Source organism: Podarcis raffonei, chromosome 9 (genome assembly GCF_027172205.1).
Source record: "Podarcis raffonei isolate rPodRaf1 chromosome 9, rPodRaf1.pri, whole genome shotgun sequence".
Taxonomy (NCBI): Eukaryota; Metazoa; Chordata; class Lepidosauria; order Squamata; family Lacertidae; genus Podarcis; species Podarcis raffonei.
Window position 1 is genome coordinate 60,745,487 of NC_070610.1, and position 20,171 is coordinate 60,765,657.

A 20,171-nucleotide genomic window follows, 5' to 3' on the forward strand; every position below is an offset into this window, starting at 1 on the left:
AATGATGTTTTTCACCATTTCTTTCCAGTCTATCTAAGGTTGTATAGCTGCATTGCAAAAACAGTGAACTCCCATGTCAACACCTCTGTAAAAATGCTGTAGTCTTTAATTGGCTGTCAAAATTGGGATGTTCTGGAAATTGAGAGTGTGCTGAGAGAAACAGAGTCTTTAGTAGATAATAACTCTAGTTATGTGTTCCTTTCTTGGGCTCCATGATCACTGCAGATGGTGACAGCAGCCACGAAATTAAAAGACGCCTGCTTCTTGGGAGAAGGGCAATGACAGGCCTAGACAGCATCTTGAGAAGTAGAGACGTCACCTTGCCAACAAAGGTCCGTATAGTTAAAGCCATGGTTTTCCCAGTAGTGATGTATGGAAGTGAGAGCTGGACCATCAAGAAGGCTGATCGCCGAAGAATTGATGCTTTTGAATTATGGTGCTGGAGAAGACTCTTGAGAGTCCCATGGACTGCAAGAAGATCAAACGCATCCATTCTTAATGAAATCAGCCCTGAGTGCTCACTGGAAGGACAGATCGTGAAGCTGAGGCTCCAGTACTTTGGCCACCTCATGAGAAGAGAAGACTCCCTGGAGAAGACACTGATGCTGGGAAAGATGGAGGGCACAAGGAGAAGGGGGCGACAGAGGACGAGATGGTTGCATAGTGTTTTCGAGGTTACCGGCATGAGTTTGACCAAACTGCGGGAGGTAGTGGTGGACAGAGGTGCCTGGCGTGCTCTGGTCCATGGGGTCACGAAGAGTCGGACACGACTAAACGACTAAACAACAACAACAACAATGTGTTCCTCAAGTTTGGTCAGCACTACTTTTGTACTCTTTCAACCCCAATCTTTCATTTGAAATTTTTATTAGTAAGACTGATGCTAATCTCTATTTGTCATTCATAAACATATTTCTGTACGCATGCGCGCACGCACACACAATTAGGGAAGCAGAATGTATTTGTAAGGATGAGTTATATAGGTAGAAAAAGGGTAGATCATAATTCTATGGGAATAATACATACATTTTAGAAAACATATTGGCATTGGAAATAATGCAGTTGTAGTGCATCTTAAATGTCAAACTTACCAATTCCATTTTAGAATAGAACAAATATTGTATCAATGAGGACTCATGAAATACTGTGTTTTGAAATAGATTTCATTAACGTTTCCCACTGATAATTTATTCCTCCCTTTATGCTTCTACTCTCATACTTATAATGGATGGGGTATTTGCATATAAATAGATTTCAGTATTTGCTGAAGCAAAGACCTAATATGTTTCTTTTTTTCCATGGACATTGTTAAATAAGTGGAGATATTGCCATGATCAGCAGTTATGAATTGTAACAATTTTCTTGGTCAAAATGCTTTAGAGTGCATCAACAGTCTTTGACATTTTTGAGTGGTATAAAGGGTTTAGATCTCAATTAAAATAATAGAACCATGAAAACATCTTTCAGTTCCTGTAGAGATGTTTTTGATATCACTCTTGGTTAAAAAAAAAATCACTAAAACTTAATATAAGCTATTGAAAATGCTGATTGTGACCCTCAGGGAATCTGTTCTTAATTAGCTTCTTGTTCTTTTCCCTCCTGTGCTGCATGCCTTCTAAAAAGCATGCTAAGATTTTCAGAATATAAATGTCAATAATACTGTGAACATATTATTTAATTAAATAAACTTTTGTAGTATGAGAGCTGAGCTCCAGTCAGGGCTTTCCTGACTCCATTGTTTCACAGACCACTGTGCCCCCTGGAAAGACTCTCCTCCCTGGAAGAGAGGGGAGTGGTTGTGGGCGGGAGCCCGAGCTCCGCCCCTGGCCGGGGGCCTTAGCCCCCGCCCCTCCTCACCTGGCTGGCGCCCACGCCCACCGGAGGCAGCCAACCAGGTGTCTCCGGGGGGCGTGTTTAGCAGCTTAATGCTGCGGCTCCAGCTCCGCCTCCTCCTCAGTCGTCATCGTCGGCGGCGAGCCCCTTTGCGGCTCGGGTGGCGGTTAGGCATTGGATTCATGTGTGTCAAGGGCTAGGTGTGGCCATCGCCTATGCTATCTACCGTGGGTTATTCCGTTAAAGGAATCTGGCGGTCGTGTATTCCGTCCGATGCCTGCTTGGCGGGAGGCCATGGCACGACCCTCGGTGACATCAGGGGTGAGCCTATAGTTGGATTAGCATCAACAGGCTCCACCTACTGTTGAATAAACCCACCTCCTATAGTCATCCAATGCCTAAGCCAATACCTTTTCACTGCTGTAATCAATAAAGTTGTGGCCTTTTCTTGCCCATTAACCTTATATCACGTGTCCTTGTGTGTTTATTTCACATAGCGGGGGTCGGGCCCTCGATCCACAAAGACTCTCCTCCCTGGAAGAGAGGGGAGTGGTTGTGGGCGGGAGCCCAAGCTCCGCCCCTGGCCGGGGGCCTTAGCCCCCGCCCCTCCTCACCTGGCTGGCGCCCACGCCCACCGGAGGCAACCAACCAGGTGTCTCCGGGGGGCGTGTTTAGCAGCTTAATGCTGCGGCTCCAGCTCCGCCTCCTCCTCAGTCGTCATCGTCCCGCAGCGAGTCACCCACCCTCCACTCCCATTTAGCTCAGGGTCTAGGTTTTTTGGCCTTGCTATGGACCTTAGGTTGGTCGCCCCGGTTGGCCGGGGGGGCCTGGTAGGAATTTTCCATTTGGCATTAGGCTTTTTGGTTTTTTTGCCTACCTCGTAGCAATCGTCACAACTTTTGTGGTATTGGTGGGTAGGTTAGGCATTGGATTCATGTGTGTCAAGGGCTAGGTGTGGCCATCGCCTATGCTATCTACCGTGGGTTATTCCGTTAAAGGAATCTGGTGGTCGTGTATTCCGTCCGATGCCTGCTTGGCGGGAGGCCATGGCACGACCCTCGGTGACATCAGGGGTGAGCCTATAGTTGGATTAGCATCAACAGGCTCCACCTACTGTTGAATAAACCCACCTCCTATAGTCATCCAATGCCTAAGCCAATACCTTTTCACAGCTGTAATCAATAAAGTTGTGGCCTTTTCTTGCCCATTAACCTTATATCACGTGTCCTTGTGTGTTTATTTCACATAGCGGGGGTCGGGCCCTCGATCCACAAGAAACACTCTACAGAGATGAGTAACTTTTTGAAGATGTGTGGGATAAGGCACGTAAAAGGTAAAGGACCCCTGGATGGTTAAGTTCAGTCAAAAGCAACTATGGGGTTGCAACGCTCATCTTACTTTCAGGCCGAGAGAGCTGGCATTTGTCCACAGACAGCTTTCCGGGTCGTGTGACCAGCATGACAAAACCGCTTCAGGTGCAATGGGACATCATGATGGAAACCAGAGCGCATGGAAATGCCATTTACCTTTCTGCCGCAGCAGTACCTTTTTGTCTACTTGCACTGGCATGCTTTCAAACTGCTAGGTTGGCAGGAGCTGGGAAAGAGCAATGGGAGCTCATCCCATCGTGGGGATTTGAACTGCTGACCTTCTGATTGGCAAGCCCAAGAGGCTCAGTGGTTTAGACCACAGCGCCACCCGTGTACCTATGTGTAGGGTATGATGTGGATGACAGCAGCTTGAGAAGGCAGTTGGGAGAAATCAGGGGTCCTCTTTGCTAAACTGGGAAGTGTTCTGCATGTTCTGCCTAGTGGAATGGATCTTCATTTCCCTCAGGCCCTATGGACGACGTTAATATGGCAGGCTCATTTTCCCCCTTAGCATTCCAGCTTCAACTTAAATCATGCTGCAGTGGAAAAATGTTTCTTGGCAGGTGTGGTTTGAATCCATCCTGAGCCTGCAGTGGAACTTGTCCTAAGTTTAAGCTGGGCTGCAAAGGAAAAGTGTTCCTTTGTAGGCATGGGTTAAATGTAAACTGCAAAGGAACTCAGTGGTGACTTTAAGCCCCATTTTCAGCAAGGATCAACTGCCCTTTGCAGTTTCCAATCCCAGTAAAGCGTGAAGTCATTGCCAATTGGCTGATTAAGAGTTACTTCAAGCCCCACTTGGGCATGGATCACCCACAACTCTGGAGTGTAGCTCGTATTTGGTGCCAATTTTAAAATGTGGTTAAGCCAAGCCTTGCCTGCCCAAGAAGAACTGTGAGTGCCGTTTAAGGTTCCCAGTTGTTTCTTGACAACTCTGTCATTAGCTGCCTGTTGTCTGATGTTGTATACAAGACATCAGGTGTGGGGCAGGCAGGCATGGCTTGAGGAAACTGTTTCCTTCATCAGATTGGGACCCCTGTCAGGCCTGATTAACCCACACACTGGAGGCTCCTCTTGGATGCTTTGAGCATCTTTTCTTTTCAACTGCCATCAACATTCTGCAAGTCTAGAACCCCACAAATTTTTGCCAGGTAATTTTGAGGTGTTTTTTTAAAAAAAATGTGTTCTCCCTTCTACTTTCAAACTTCTGTGTACCTAGAAAGTCCCCTGAATATCTAAAATCCTTTTGTTTATAGCCAAACTAACCCATGCAGGCAAATATGAACAAGCACATGCCTGGTTTGGCCCTTAATGACTTAGATTTCAGTATTAGAGGAAATAATTTAGAACTGGTGGATTTATAACGAGATCATAGTATTATAACAATAAGTCAACTCAGAGTAGACCCAAAACCATTTAAGTTCAGTATTGGAGGAAATAATTTAGAACTGATGAATTTATAATGAGAACATAGTATTATAACAACAATCCAACTCAGTAATGGACTTAGGTTCATTAATTTCAGTGGGGTTGCTCTGAGTAGGACGTAGCTGAATACCACACATAGAACATTGCAATCTTGCACAATGTTGTTTTGCAAGTTTTTCCTATTAATTGTCGTGAGACTTCATAGCAATAAATACATGCAGATTAGCTACTTTTTGCCTGATTTCAGTGAGCTTACCCTTCGGCATTCCTGTCAGAGGGTCTTAGAGTGCTTTTAAAGCAGGGTGCTTTAAAAAGGCTGTGAGTAGTAGTAGTAGGGAATGTTATCCTTTTGGGAATTGCTCTATTTTTGCATAATAAGCATATGTTTCAATCTTGCACCGCTGGGGGGAACCAAAACAACAGAGGACTTTCTTACTGATATACAGGGCTCATTATCTTTCTGCTAATAATAGATGATGATAGAGCAGATAAATAAATCGGCATACTTTCAAAATATAAATGGTAAATCATTTTCTATCTGGGAGAAGAATGATTACCTAACTGGTGTGTATGAATGTATGCTTCCTTCCCTCTAACCAGCAGAGGTCACTCAGTGTAAAGTGAATGATTAGCTTCCAGGTTCTAAGGGAAGCTGTAAATATTGCTAGCCTATGGAAGCCATGTAAAGAAAACTCTTTGAAGGTGTATGGTAAAAACAATAAAAAAACATATGGCATCTTAGAGCTAGAAAATCTTATTATTACGTAAGCTTTTATGGCCTTGGGGCCATCTGATGCATAAAGCGTAATCCTCAGTTGCAGATTTGTGCACATGGTTGCAAGGAAGGTGAATGTGGAATTGGATGCATTGGGTCTCGATCAGAGAGTGATTAAATACAAGAAGCACAGATAGTAACAATTCAGTTAGAGCTGGAATGTATGCAAAATAATGAAAGTCTTTATTCATTTCACAATCGGGGAATAAACAGTGCTTGACTCCAAAGAGACTGTAGTTGCAATAGAAAGCAACGAGCCCCTCTTCTGTAATTTCCCCTTCCAGTTGTGTCTCTCTCCCTCCACCGCATGATATTCATGAGGGTTCACCTTATACGTATTTTGGTAAGCGAATGGTGGGAGCAGGGAAGTTCTACAGTCTAAGTGGAATTCTGCTCATGGTTCTTTCAACAAAAACCATTACAATGAGAATTCAGGATTGTATATGGTTTCTGAACTGTATGGGTTTTCTCTTCTTAAGTCAGTACAGTGGTACCTCAGGTTACATACGCTTCAGGTTACATATGCTTCAGGTTACAGACTCCACTAATCCAGAAATATTACCTCGGGTTAAGAACTTTGCCTCAGGATAAGAACAGAAATCGTGTTCCGGTGGCGCAGCGGCAGCAGGAGGCCCCATTAGCTAAAGTGGTGCTTCAGGTTAAGAACAGTTTCAGGTTAAGAACAGACCTCCGGAACGAATTAAGTACTTAACCCGAGGTACCACTGTAGTAGAAATTATAGGAAAATGAAGTTTTTAAGACAGAACAAGGACTTTATCAAATATATTAGCACCAATACATCTTTTTATGAGTTGGCTCAATCCAGAAAAAGTAACAGCCCAAGCCAATGCATCTTTAATCAGAAGGAAGTTCTGTTTTGTGCTACTGGTCTTAAAGGTGAAGGTACCCCTGACTGTTAGGTCCAGTCGTGGACAACTCTGGGGTTGCGGCACTCATCTTGCTCTATAGGCCGAGGGAGCTGGCATTTGTCCGCAGACAGCTTCCATGTCATGTGGCCAGCATGACTAAGCCGCTTCTGGCGAACCAGAGCAGCGCACAGAAACGCCATTTACGTTCCCGCCGGAGCGGTACCTATTTATCTATTTGCACTTTGACATGCTTTCGAACTGCTAGGTTGGCAGGAGCAGGGACCGAGCAACGGGAGCTCACCCTGTCGTGGGGATTCGAACAGCCGACGTTCTGATCGGCAAGCCCTAGGCTCAGTAGTTTAGACCACAGTGCAATGAAGAGTCTTGTAGACCCTAAAAGACAAGCACATTTATAATGTTAGATCTCTTTCATAAGTATGATTAGAATTGCTGCCTTAGTTTTACTTCAAACCTTTTGAACCAAGTTACTCATTATTAACACAAGTACTGTTAATTTTAGTGGCATTTTTGTATGAATATTTTTCTCTAGTGTTCTAGATCAACTAGGAAAGAAATGAACTAGAGTATATTCTCACAGAATTAGGAGACAGCGAGCAAATCTGAATTTATCATTATTGCTAAATTTGTTGTCCATTAGCAGCCTATCTTCTCATTAATAGCAAGCATTCTACAGAAATTTCAGAATGCACAAGAAGTATATATTTCATTAAAAAGAGGTGCAATCCTTTCATTCCTAAGTTCACTAAAATATGAATATCATCACACTATGCTGCAGTGCAATAATTATCTGGGATTGTCTTTCTCTGAAGTGTGCGTCTCATTTCAGTCTTGGAATAGAAAACTGGAGGTTTTCAAGTTCAGGATTGCCAATGAATTTCCATATAAAACTGCCCTTGCTATTGTGCAAAGTGTACTAACCTATCTCTCAGATTCTGTGTTGAGTTTTTAAGGCAGTACTGAAGTAACATTCTGGTAAAAGAAAGAATATGACTATAAATATTACTGAGAAACAATGATTACAAAACACTTTTTATCATTTCTAAAAACAGTACTGCCCCATGTATAGCACTGTTGAAAGTTATCTGAAGATATGAGTGTAGAACTGGAGCAATCCTTTACTTTTCAACACCACTAGATGTCTGTATTTAATAAGGTTTGCATTTTGAGTGCATTGTTAAGGAAAGGCATATTCAGCTTTATGCTAAGTAATCCTGATTTCAGGTGTAGGAGCAATCATACATCGGGTATATAAGAATATTAATAGGCTGCAAAGGGCCTGAGATGGTGAATAGTAAGAAGTCTGATAAGAATTATCCAGATAATCAAGGTGCAATAAAACACTTTTTTATCTTAGAAGAAATAATTATAGAGATGTTTGCATTTGAGATATTATTTCCTATTTTACTGTAAACTCATAGAGTTATTGCCACACTCGGGAGTTCTGTGTATTTTGCGGCTTCCCATTCTCAATGTAGAAAATACTTGCTTCTTACATGGACCATTCCCACTTCTTCAAGGAATGAAGAGTGGGTGATGAAATCAGGGAAGGGTTTTCTCTCTTATCTTAAGGTTGCTAAGCAGTAAATCCTTCTGTTTAGTTCTAATTTGTACCTCTGGTTTGCTAGACTGAACTGTGTAAAACTCTCAACCACGACCTCCTACAGCTTGGAGTCTCCATTACTCGTGATTCACTCAAGGCCATCACAGAATATTTTCCTCTTCTCACAGCAGGCGTTCACTACCATGCACCTCTCTTGTAGTTTTCTCTGTTTTCCAAATTGGAGTCAGGATACAGAAGAACCGGGAGCGCAGAGAAATATGTATACTGCACATTGCTTTAGATTACACTGACACATGTTGTTTTATCCCAGATGGCTCAAAGTAGCATGTATCTATCTGCACATTGTGTATAAAATATTGCTATTATGAACTGTTGAAAGCAAGAAAGTGCAACAGTTTTGTGTATTTTTAGAGGTTGCCTGACTACTATTTAACTTCATAGACTATAATTCTGGCTGTCAAATGTGCACAGTCTACATGACTTCCATTCAGTTGGTGGTGGACCACTTCATTCATTCTGATATCAAGATGTGTGCTGTCACATATAGAAATTTAAATACGCAAAACGGAGAATTAGGATTATATCTTAAACAAGAAATGGAAATGTCAAGATTTTAGACCTGTAGTTTGCATAATGAAACATTGGAGATTGCGAGCCCATGTGCTAAACCGTCTCCTTGGAGCCTCCCCCCCCAACAAGAAAGAGACTAGCCACCAAGGTATGGGTTCAAATTAGGACACAACTTTATTGAACTTCAGATGTAGGAAGCTTGGCCCTTGCCTTGGAAGGTATCCCTCTCAGTCCACCGAGGCTGAGGATGTACAGGGTCCATCAGATGCCTTGTGAGGAAACTGCAAAGCTTGAACTTACATAGCGTGCCCACGCACTGCACCTAAGTTGGGAGATTGACCTACTTGCTGCTGCGCTAGGGCCAGTGACTCCCGCAATCACCCTTTAATGGGCCCTGCCAATGCCGCCACATGGGGTTGCATTATATGCTCTCCCCCAAAACTCGAAGATAGACTAAAGGATAGGCCCCAAACCCGCCAAAGTTTACATGGAAAGAGTTGGTTTCGGAGCTTAAAATTAATATGCAATAGGTTAAACGGCGCAAGGAGATAGGATAATATCATAAAAAAATCAAATAACAAACATAAGCAGCTGTTAACGCAACAAAAAAAAATTAACAGTATATAAAGTTCGCACATGGGTGGAGGGAAGCAATGGGTTCTGGAGGGAGGGAGGTGAGGGAATTAATTGAAAAATTGTTTAAGATATATATATGAGATCTAAGAGGTTAAGAATAAGGAACTAAAAGAAGGATACAAACATCAAGGAATACTAAAATAAGGGAATCTGAGAAGAGATCTGTATAAATGTAAACATGAGACTTAATGTTTCATTATATACTTCTTTTTTTGGGATGTGAAGTCTTCTTAAGTCAAGATTGTACATTAAATGAATAAAACAATAAAAAACCCCACCCAAGTTGTGATGAATTGCTACGGGGAAGGCAAAACCTGCCAATGCAGGGAAAATTCCTTCCCGGTTCTGAATACAGCAACCATCTTATTACCATAGCAGCACCCGCTGACCTGGAGCGCAAAAGGTTAAGCTGCAAAAGAAAAAAAAGGTGACAAAAAAGCCAAATTTATTATTTAGGGAGGATCGGGTGGGTGATCCTGAAAAGGAAGGAAGAAGAATGAGCATTGGCCGAAGGATCGGCCCCAGTACCTGTCCCTGGCCACACCCCTGCCCGCGGGCCATTGGCCTGTTTGTACAGAACTGATTGGCTGCCTCTCATGTTAATCATGCCACTGACTTCCTCATTCTCAAAGCAAAATTGTGCAGAGCACTGATTGGCTGGTCCCTGTATCAGTCAGAAAGTCGCTTCTCCTGTTCCTTCGTGAGAACAAATTTCAAAGTGGTTTATAAAAAAGGAGAGACTACTTCAGCAAATAAAGCACCAAACAAAAATTTAACCAGCATGTTCTTTGAAAATAAAGCATAAAACAAAGTGGTGAGCTTGTCTAAAATCTGTGGGAATGGTTGAGCAATCAGGAAGAGGCAACCAGAACTCACTCTATATAGTTGTATACCGGTATGTTGCCACAGGAGTGAAGGCAGGGGAGACAAAGTTGGACCTGCAGTGCCTCCCACTACCACTCACCCCTTCCCAGGCATAGAAGCCAACTCCTAGGGGCTGAGGTCATAAATATTGGAGGGGCTGCTCCCCCAAATTAATGGGCATTGCCATTCAAATGGTGTGCTTGCACCGTGTCTTTTGATCAGTTATGCTGGGTGGGGCTTACTTGCCTCCCCCCCAGTATTTTATTCAAGTTGGCTCCCCTGCTCCCAGGTACACCTATAGTCAACCTTATATACATACGTAGTGTCAATAAGAGCTAGGTAGTTTAGAGATAAGAAATCTTTCCACGGCAGCATAGCATTAGAATGTCAGATACAGGTTTAGATTTATGTTAATGTTTGCCATTAGAAAAGTCTGTTTTAGTTGATTCTAACTTCTGACAAATTAATTGCATGGGCTGCTATTTTCCATGCCTGGGGTTTGCCTCAGGCTGTGTTTTTTTTAAAGCATCCACAACTGAAAGCATCCTCTAGTGTTTATACATTTGGAGTACATTAAAGATGTGATGTAATATTTTCTAGTCCATGGGTATGCAAACTAAGGTCTGGGGGCCGGATGCGGCCCAATGGCCTTCTCAATCCGGCCCGTGGACGGTCTGGGAATCAGTGTGTTTTTACATGAGTAGAATGTGTCCTTTTATTTAAAATGCATCTCTGGGTTATTTGTGGGGCCTGCTTGGTGTTTTTTCATGAGTAGAATGTGTGCTTTTATTTAAAATGCATCTCTGGGTTATTTGTGGGGCATAGGAATTTGTTCATTCTCCCCCCCCCCATATAGTCCCCCAAGGTCTGAAGGACAGTGGACCAGCCCCCTGTTGAAAAAGTTTGCTGACCCCTGTTCTTTGGGCTAACCAGGATGGCAGTGGGGGGAGACAATAATTCCATGAAGTTATAAATCTCTACTAACAAAAAAACCATTTTGCACATGATCAGGTTGATGTTCCATTATAAGTCTGTATGCCCAAGGGAGGGTACAGTGAATTTCGCCCTTAGCACTTTTTCTCATATGCCAAGGATCCAGTATAACATAGGTGCAGAAATAGGAAACTCAGAGATTTTGCTCTTATTGCTTTCCTGTTTAATCAGAAATCTACTGAGACAAACTCAGCTAATCAGGAGTGAGAACTGATAAAAAAGAAGCTAGACCAAGAAAGGGTGAAGTGTTGGAGATACTCGTTGAAACAAAGGCCTCTCTTCAAGAACCAAGATGTGATGTAGGTGTGTGATGTTCACCCATCTTTGTCAACCTCCATCTCTGCAGCCTCCATTTGGCCCAGCAATGGCAAGCTGAGTTGTCGAAAGACTGAGTCTTCAAGAGCTGCCTCACCACTTTGTGGTGGTGATGGATGGTGTGGGGTGGGGATAGCACACAGACAGATCATAAAAGACCACTAGAGAGCCAGCTTGGGGGTATTGATCAGAAAGGTAAAGCATCTCCCTGACTGGTTAGAGGGGAGGAGGAAGGAGACCAAGGAGAGGTGTTGCAATAGCTGTCTCCCTCTGGGACTGGAGTGGTTCCAACATAGGCAGAATCCTGAATAATGAACTTCTGCCTTGTTTGCTCATGAAGAAGCTGAAGGTCCAAGACAGGAAAAGAGGAGCCACATCCTCTCTTTTGGTCTGTATCTGAGAGAGGGGATGGGAGCCAGGTGCCTTCCTTCCAACCCAATCCTCCAACTGGGGGAAACCTGGAAAGGTAGTTATAGTTAGGTTACTATTGACATAGGGACGCGGGTGGTATTGTGGGTTAAACTACAGAGCCTAGGACTTGCCAATCAGAAGGTTGGCGGTTCAAATCCCCGCGATGGGGTGAGCTCCTGCCAACCTAGCAGTTCAAAAGCACGTCAAAGTGCAACTAGATAAATAGGTACAGCTTTGGCGGGAAGGTAAACAGTGTTTCCATGCGCTGCTCTGGTTTGCCAGAAGTGGCTTAGTCATGTTGGCCACATGACCCAGAAGCTGTATGCCAGCTCCCTGGGCCAATAAAGCGAGATGAGCGCCGCAACCCCAGAGTCGGCCACGACTGGACCTAATGGTCAGGGGTCCCTTTACCTACTACAGACATGCTTTTAACAAAAAAAGTGCAATATTTCAAAGTCTTTGAGTTCAGCTGAGTTCTGGGAAGTTGCAACAGTTTCAGTGTGCAATGTCCCTTTTATGATTGTGAGGTGGAAAGGTAACCACAAGATGATTCTCTTAAACCAAATTCAGAACTCTTGTGTATAACTTCCTCTGCTTGGCACAAATAGCTGATGGAAACATTACTTGCACTGGGAGAAAGGCAGGATATAAATGAAACAAATAAAGTGAACAAAACAGCACAAATTATTCTTTATTAGCTGGACCAGACCTGCCACAATATATGTGCATTGCCTGTTTCTGGGTGCTGTTGTCACTGCTGCACTGAAACAAAGCCCACACAGCCATGTGTGCAGCTCTGTTGCTCCTAGGGAAAGCAGTTGCCAAAGGTGTCTGCTATCTGGAAGTCATGGTTTCACATACAATGGATTTTTTAAAAGCCCCCAAACACACAATCCCTCTTTTCTACTTAGTCCACAAATCTTTCCTGCCCTCTCACTTTTCTTGAGAATCCTGGATTAAGCACTGAAATCTTTCACCACTTTTGATTTATCATAATCATAGCTATCTGCATAAAATATGTGTTCTGGTGACTAGTGGTAGAGGAATATCTGTAGCTCTGTCCATTTCAGTTGTGCATTCTAGAAGCCTAAAAGAAAATTTGCATCCAATATTGTGTGACAGGTTTCTGGTATCTGACACTAAGTGACTGTGAATCAAAATAATTAATGGTTGCTCAGGATGTCTTCAGTATGACTGACAAACTTCAGTAGCAAATTAGAATCTTAGTAGCCATTTTAGTCCCTCAGAGCAGCAAGGGGGGTTAATCAAGAAAAATGGTACTTTTTATGAGCTTAACTGATCTGTACAAGCTACTGGACTCCTGCAAATCCCTTATCCATATAAGCTACGCATGCATGTCCAGTCATGTTTTGAGTGCGCTTACTAAATGTCCTGGACTCCTTTATATTAGCATGGTAGCCACACTCATGTAAGCCATAGATCACTGGCACGCGAAACTAATGTGTGAATGGGCTAGCATGTATAGTAAGTACCCTTAAATATCACAGGGCATAAGTGGAAAATATACACAAGGGTCTCCATGCTGTAGAAATCAGGTTATTCAAAATAACTGACGATACTGCTTTTTGAAAAAGAACCAAATATACTTTTTTCAGTTAAACCAAGCTCTTTAGTTGTTCACGCTTCAGAATTATATTTAGGTTTGAGTACCTTAATTTTCTTTTAATACAGGGAAAGGGATTTGCATACATTCAGAGGGGGGGAGTGAAGTGGGAATGGTGCAGCAGACATTAAAATTTTGTCCTTCATCTTTAATGTAGCATCATCGTTTCCTCCACCCCCACTATCATTCATATTTAGTGTAAGGGCTACCTGGAGATTACCTGCAGAATATCACTTCCACAAGGCCAGCACTGCTCTCTACATAAAATGTCTCCAAGCGTTCTTTTATGGAGTTAACCTAGAGTGACTTAGAGCCAAACATGATTTCAGAGCAGCTCTGCGGCAAGCGCTTCTTTCTTGAAAACTCAGCATGTTAGATCTTACCTTCCTTTCACAGATTGTCGCGAATACTCCACCGAGTCCTATTAACCTAAATGTTTTACTTATCCAGCATTTATGGAGTAGTGTTCTAGAAAGCAAGCTTTTAACTCCACTTTGTTGATTTTGCCTCCTCAATTAATGACACAAATAGTCTCACAAATGTTCTCTCAAACTCCTTTTTTTATCGCCTTGCAAGACTTTTGGGATGTATAAGGTTATTATTTACCTACAGTGGTACCTTGGGTTAAGTAATTAATTTGTTCCGGAGGTCCGTTCTTAACCTGAAACTGTTCTTAACCTGAAGCACCACTTTAGCTAATGGGGCCTCCTGCTGCCGCCGCGCCGCTGGAGCACGATTTCTGTTCTCATCCTGAAGCAAAGTTCTTAACCTGAGGTACTATTTCTGAGTTAGCGGAGTCTGTAACCTAAAGTGTATGTAACCTGAAGCGTATGTAACCCAAGGTACCACTGTATAAGGTTAATATTTTACTGATATTTATGAATAGCCCTTCATTGCTGGTGATAAACTATAGAAAATGTTTTAACCAGTGGTGCTTATCAGTATCTACTAAGGATATTTGCTATTTGGAAGTGACAGCTAAATAAACATTTGGGGCACAATATAGAGTGAACTTATTTTGCACAAACCCCACAGAATGTTCTGCGCATGAGTTTTCTATAGAATCTAGTTAGCTACAATGAAAAAAGAATGTTGGTCTGGTGGGTCTTTGGACTGATTCAGCGGAATTGTTCATATGTTCTTATGAATGGGCCTTCACAAAACCGTGCTATTAGTTGCATTAGTCCCATTATTTTTAGTATGGATCGAACTTTGAGCAAAGATTTCCATGGGTTCGGAAAATACCCAGGCAGTAAATACTGAAAACCTATTGGAATTCCTTCTACTTATCTTCCATAATATTCAGCATTTGAGTTCTACATGCTGGGAAAAAAAAGAACTGTTCCATATTCAGCTTACATTTTAAACTGCCTGAAGCAAAAACAAAACTGAGGAAAGTAAATGTACTCTTGGCAGGCCAGCAGCCAATTTCATCCTACAGCTTTTTTGCCTTGTTTTTTCAAGAAATTGTGAGTGTGTGTGAGAGAAACCGAGAGAGAGTGTGGGTGATGTGTGGGTGGTATACAGTACATAGATTTAAAATAGTTTGAATATTCTGGTTTCATTTATTTTTGTGGGTGAATGCATACACCTGTCTTTCTTTCCCTATCCATGAAGAGTTCAAAGCATCCAGCAGTAGCAGCATACACAGAAGGGGATGTGTATATGACATGAGAGATGATCTCATCCAACTGCAGCAAAAACAAAGAAGTGTATTGTGGCATGACTCCACCATTTAAAATGGTGCGAACCTCTGCTGCACCTGATGAAGTAGACCTTCCTCAGCCTGGTGTCCACGAGGTATTGTTGGACTAACACTCTTGGGAATGGTTGGCCAACAACTTTTGGAGGGCACCGGGTTGGGGAAGACTAGAGTAGACTGTTCACAAAAGCTTATGTCATAATAAATTGGTTGCAGACCTCTTTGCCTCATGTAAATTCAGAATGGCAGATGTGTAACTCAGAATTTTCTCAGGAGAATAATGTTACGAAAAAGGAGCAATGCAGAAGCAAGCACCAGGTGGCTGGAATGGTAAACAGGAAACTGATGTTATTGGATTGTCCCGTGGGAAACTGGGACTGTTTGTAAAGTGCTCTGAGAGCTGGATGTTACCTCAGAGCAGCACATGACCCTGTACTGGAAGTACATGGGTGGAGTTTATTCTCTCTCTCTGCAGTGGGAATCAGAGTGTGCAGACATGTTTCTCTGTACTGGTAAAAGACAGGAATAAAGACATGTAAATATATTTCTGTCTGTCTCTCTCCCCCTCCCTGGGAGAGGAGTGGGGGGGGAGTGGTGTGTTCTCCTTCACGTTGAGGAGAATCGCCGATTGGAGACCTCCTTTGATCTTGCCGGGAGTCGCAGACGGGAGGTCATAAGGAATCAAGCCGGGCACCTGGAGGGTGGCCAAATTCCTCTGGACTAAGAGCTAAGCTGGAAGCTCTGACTTATGGCTTGATCCCGACAACTGGTAGCAGACCGATGGATATCTGATCTATGAGAATCTGCATGAGAGGTGAGAGGTCGATGAATCGTTGCCATCCTCTGCACCTAAGGAGATAAAGAAAAGCGTCTGCCTGCAGCCAGAAAGCTGAAACAGACAGCTGGACACCGAGAGGAGTGTGTTTCAAGGCAACGGAGAAGGTATGCTGCTTTTTGAGGTAGAGAAAAATGAACGCAGAAAGGCTTATTTTCTGGTTCACAAGGAGAGCTGCGTTTGAAAAAAACAAGCTCTGAGGGCAAGCTTGCATACCAGGAATTCCTGTGGTTTAGATAAGGAGTTCCGTCCTGAGCAGGTTGCTAGGCAACGTCTGCCAGTTACTGAGTGGCCTAAAAAGAGCCTGGGAAATCGAAAGTGTATCTGCGCAGCTGTGCAAGGGTTTTGAAAAAACAGCCCAACAGTTTGCCTGCCAGTGAAGCAGTAAACAAAGGCTTTTGGAGTTTTACTGGCTTGAAAAGTGAAAGCTGGCTTGGGATTGAGTGCAAACTGACCCTTGGATTCAGCATGGATGCCAAGAAGGGGGGAGTGCCCCTGAGTGCCGTGGTTCTAGATGAACACAGCCGGCATGCTGCACTGGAAGTAAAGGACAGGGGGAGGGAGGAACGGAGTTCTAATTCCCCCACCGATGAGGCTACTGGAAAGGATGCTGTAGCTTTGGATGTTGTCCAGTGTTACAATTGCGGACAGGCTGGGCATCTTCAGCGGAACTGTAAGAAGCCACGTCAGCCAAAAGGAGCGAAGGGCCGCTCAGCAAAGCCTGAGGCGTCAGGCAAAGGTCGTACCAAGCCTATGGTGAAACCTGGAAAGGCATTGATGGCGAAAGGAACCACGCCAGATGTTGGGAACGCGTTTATTATCGACACTGCAGCGACGGTTCATATGTCCCCACACAGAGGACTCTTTTCATCGTTTAAGAAGCAAAGCTTCACTGTGACTCAGGCCAATGGTCAGGAGCTGGAAGCGGCCGGCGTGGGGACTGTCTATCTTAAGAGTCTGGACTTGACAATAAACAATGTTTACTTGGTTCCTGAATTGAGGTTCAATCTGCTCAGTGTTTCGCAGATTGCAAAGAGAGGACTGAAACTGTCCTACGATGCTGAGAGCTGCGAGATCTACAAAGATGGAGAGTTATATCTTTCTGCCAAACAGAAGGATGGACTATATTTGTTGACTTTTGCACAAAGTGATTACATGGAATGTAATTCATCTGTGTCTAACCTAGTTTCTCTTGCAGGTGTGAGCAAGAAGAAGACCGGAGTCAACAGAGCATTTCAGCGGGTGTATGCTGATGTGATTGGTCCTCTAGAACCATCTAGAGGCAATGCAAGATATTATCTTGTGTGTGTGGATCATTTCTCTAACTATGTCTGGGTTTATGTGTTGAGAAAGCCACAGGAAGCCTTAGAGAGGTTTCAGGAGTTTTGTGACAAAGTTAAGAGTATGCATAATGCTAACATTGATTGTCTATTCACAGATGAGAAGCAGATTTTTCTTTTACAGGATTTCCAGAGGTTCCTGCAGAAAAAGGGGATCAGACACAAGATTGCTGTTTCAGCGGAAGCGTGGAACAGGGGTGTCTGTGTACGGGTGAACAGAGAATTGCAAAAGGGGATGGAAGCGCAATTGCTTAGTTCACATCTGCCACATGAGTACTGGGCCGAGTCTCTAATGTCGTACTGTTATACGAAAGTGAGAAAGGTTTCAAAAGAGTTGGGAAGTTCTCCTTTTGAGAAACTGTTCCACAGGAAACCTTCTGTTGCCCATTTCAAGGTTTTTGGGTCTCATGTGAGAACAGAAGCTCCAGGTGGAGTCAAGAATGCCAGAGGCATTTTTGTGGGGTATGAAAAGGGTCTCTACAGAGTAATTTTGTCTGAATCTGGTCAGGTGATTCTCACAAAATTTCTAGAGAGCGCTCCGGAACAGGAGAGAGTGATAGTACACACATTTCCCACAGAGGACGATTCAGATGATGATGATTTCACTGATTTCAGCTGTACAGAAAGTGATGACACTGATAGCTCGGAGAGCTCAGTTGTCACAGTCATTGAGAGGAAGTCTCACACAATAGATAGGCCTTCACAACTGAAGGATGAACCACTGTTTACCATTGGAACTGGTTCTCCAAAGAGTCCTGAGACTGGACCAGTGAGCAGAGAGGATCAGCACCTCATACGTAGGTCTGAGAGAGTTACAAAGGGTCAGCCACCCAAGAGGTACCCAAAAGAGTTTGCTAACTTAGCTGTTGCATGTGTTGCTGTTGTAAACAACCGAGGACAGGTTGGAGCTGTGTCTAAGTCAGAGACAAAGACACAACAGAGAGTTGCTAGCCAAGGTAATGCAGATGCACTCATTCCTTGGAAACCAGACAACCAGAGAGGTACACTGGGGAAACCAGTGGCGGGGAGTTCCAAGGGTGGAACTGAAACAACAGGGGAGTGTTATGTGTATAACAACTGTTTGTTTTCTTCTCTGGATCATGCTTTGCTTGCTGCAACACGCATTGATTCTTTTGGGGGAGGATGTTACGAAAAAGGAGCAATGCAGAAGCAAGCACCAGGTGGCTGGAATGGTAAACAGGAAACTGATGTTATTGGATTGTCCCGTGGGAAACTGGGACTGTTTGTAAAGTGCTCTGAGAGCCGGATGTTACCTCAGAGCAGCACATGACCCTGTACTGGAAGTACATGGGTGGAGTTTATTCTCTCTCTCTGCAGTGGGAATCAGAGTGTGCAGACATGTTTCTCTGTACTGGTAAAAGACAGGAATAAAGACATGTAAATATATTTCTGTCTGTCTCTCTCCCCCTCCCTGGGAGAGGAGTGGGGGGGGAGTGGTGTGTTCTCCTTCACGTTGAGGAGAATCGCCGATTGGAGACCTCCTTTGATCTTGCCGGGAGTCGCAGACGGGAGGTCATAAGGAATCAAGCCGGGCACCTGGAGGGTGGCCAAATTCCTCTGGACTAAGAGCTAAGCTGGAAGCTCTGACTTATGGCTTGATCCCGACAAATAACTGGAAGAAGCAGTCAGGAAAAGCTATGCCCATATTTCTCTTTATTTTGCAGGGGGGAAGTCTAAATATAAACATGTGTGTCTAATTCAGAGCCAATGAGAAGCACATATATTTTGTATTCAGGTTCTGGCATGCCACATAGGAGCTGGTAACAGGTGCAATTGTTGGACACAGCTTTTAATTTAAGTTGCATTTATATAGTGTCACAAATCACTTCATGAAAAGGCTTGTGTATTTTTGTTACACCGTTTTGCATGTTCGTCATGTTGAAGCCTTTATGCACACATGTGTACATCATTTTCCAAGCCCTGGGGCTAGTTGGCTTGTGTATGACCCTAATCTGAAAGGTCATTTATATCAAAATGTGTTGAAGGCAGAGTGCAAGAGGATAATTGCAACACAGACACACTACAAACACCCCTCTTGACTGCCTCATTGCTCCCTTGTTACTTCAGAGTAGAATACCATGTGACTACATTACTCAAGAGCCACTTGACACTTGCTGTGGAATAAATAAGGTCACTTTAACATCACCTTGTAAATGTCCGTTATTGTTAACTGGTTCTTATATATTACAATAATAGCTTCATGTGTGTGGCGCACACACACCCCTCACAACACACACACACATCAGACCAATGACCCTTGTGCACATTAAAATTAGCTAATTAGCTAATTTTATGGAGCACGATCTTTTGTTGGCAAGATGCTACTTTTATCCAAGAATGATTGACATATAAAGGAAAAGCATAGGACCCAGTGAGATGACTTTAACTGCAAGGGGAGATTGCTCTCATCCACTTCCATGCAGTTTCATTTCTCCTCAGTACACCAGTCATAGAGTCACCCCAGCCACCATTATGTGATTTCTTCCTTTTTCTTCTATATTCAGCTTCCTCCCCCATGGCTGCTAACTCTGCCTCCTTAAAATGAACCAGATTAACCATGCAAGCATAGTACACCAGAACCCCCAAGATCCATCTCACTGTATGATCTACCCCTCCGGCCTTAACAGTGAATGGCTGCTGATATGGCAAAGCCCTGTGATATCGCTGGTGTCAGGATTCTTCTGGACCTGATAACCTTCCTCTCCATTAAGTGCATATCTCTTGCAACTGATAAGGTCAGCCCTTGACTATGGAAGCTCACACTACAATAAATTAATCTCTCAGGTGCCAAAAGTCTCTCTATTTTTTTCTGTTCCTTAAAAAAAAAAATCAAATCCAAATGGAAACAGCTTGTTATTAGTTGTTATTGGCCTTTATTGGCATAAGCGGAAACACCTAACAGTTTAGAACAGCACCTTTTGTTTTCATAGTTACAGATTTGTGCTATGCCCTTTACACCTTCAATTCCGGACTCAGTTTTAAACATCCACTTTTTATAAGCTCATA

At 43.3% G+C, this 20,171-nt stretch overlaps 1 protein-coding gene across 2 annotated transcripts in view; it reads left to right on the forward strand.

The window, feature by feature from the left end:
* STPG2 (sperm tail PG-rich repeat containing 2) overlaps positions 1-20,171 on the forward strand; it is a 248,067-nt gene that overhangs the window by 130,524 nt on the left and 97,372 nt on the right. The gene's annotated exons all lie outside the window — the stretch shown is intronic.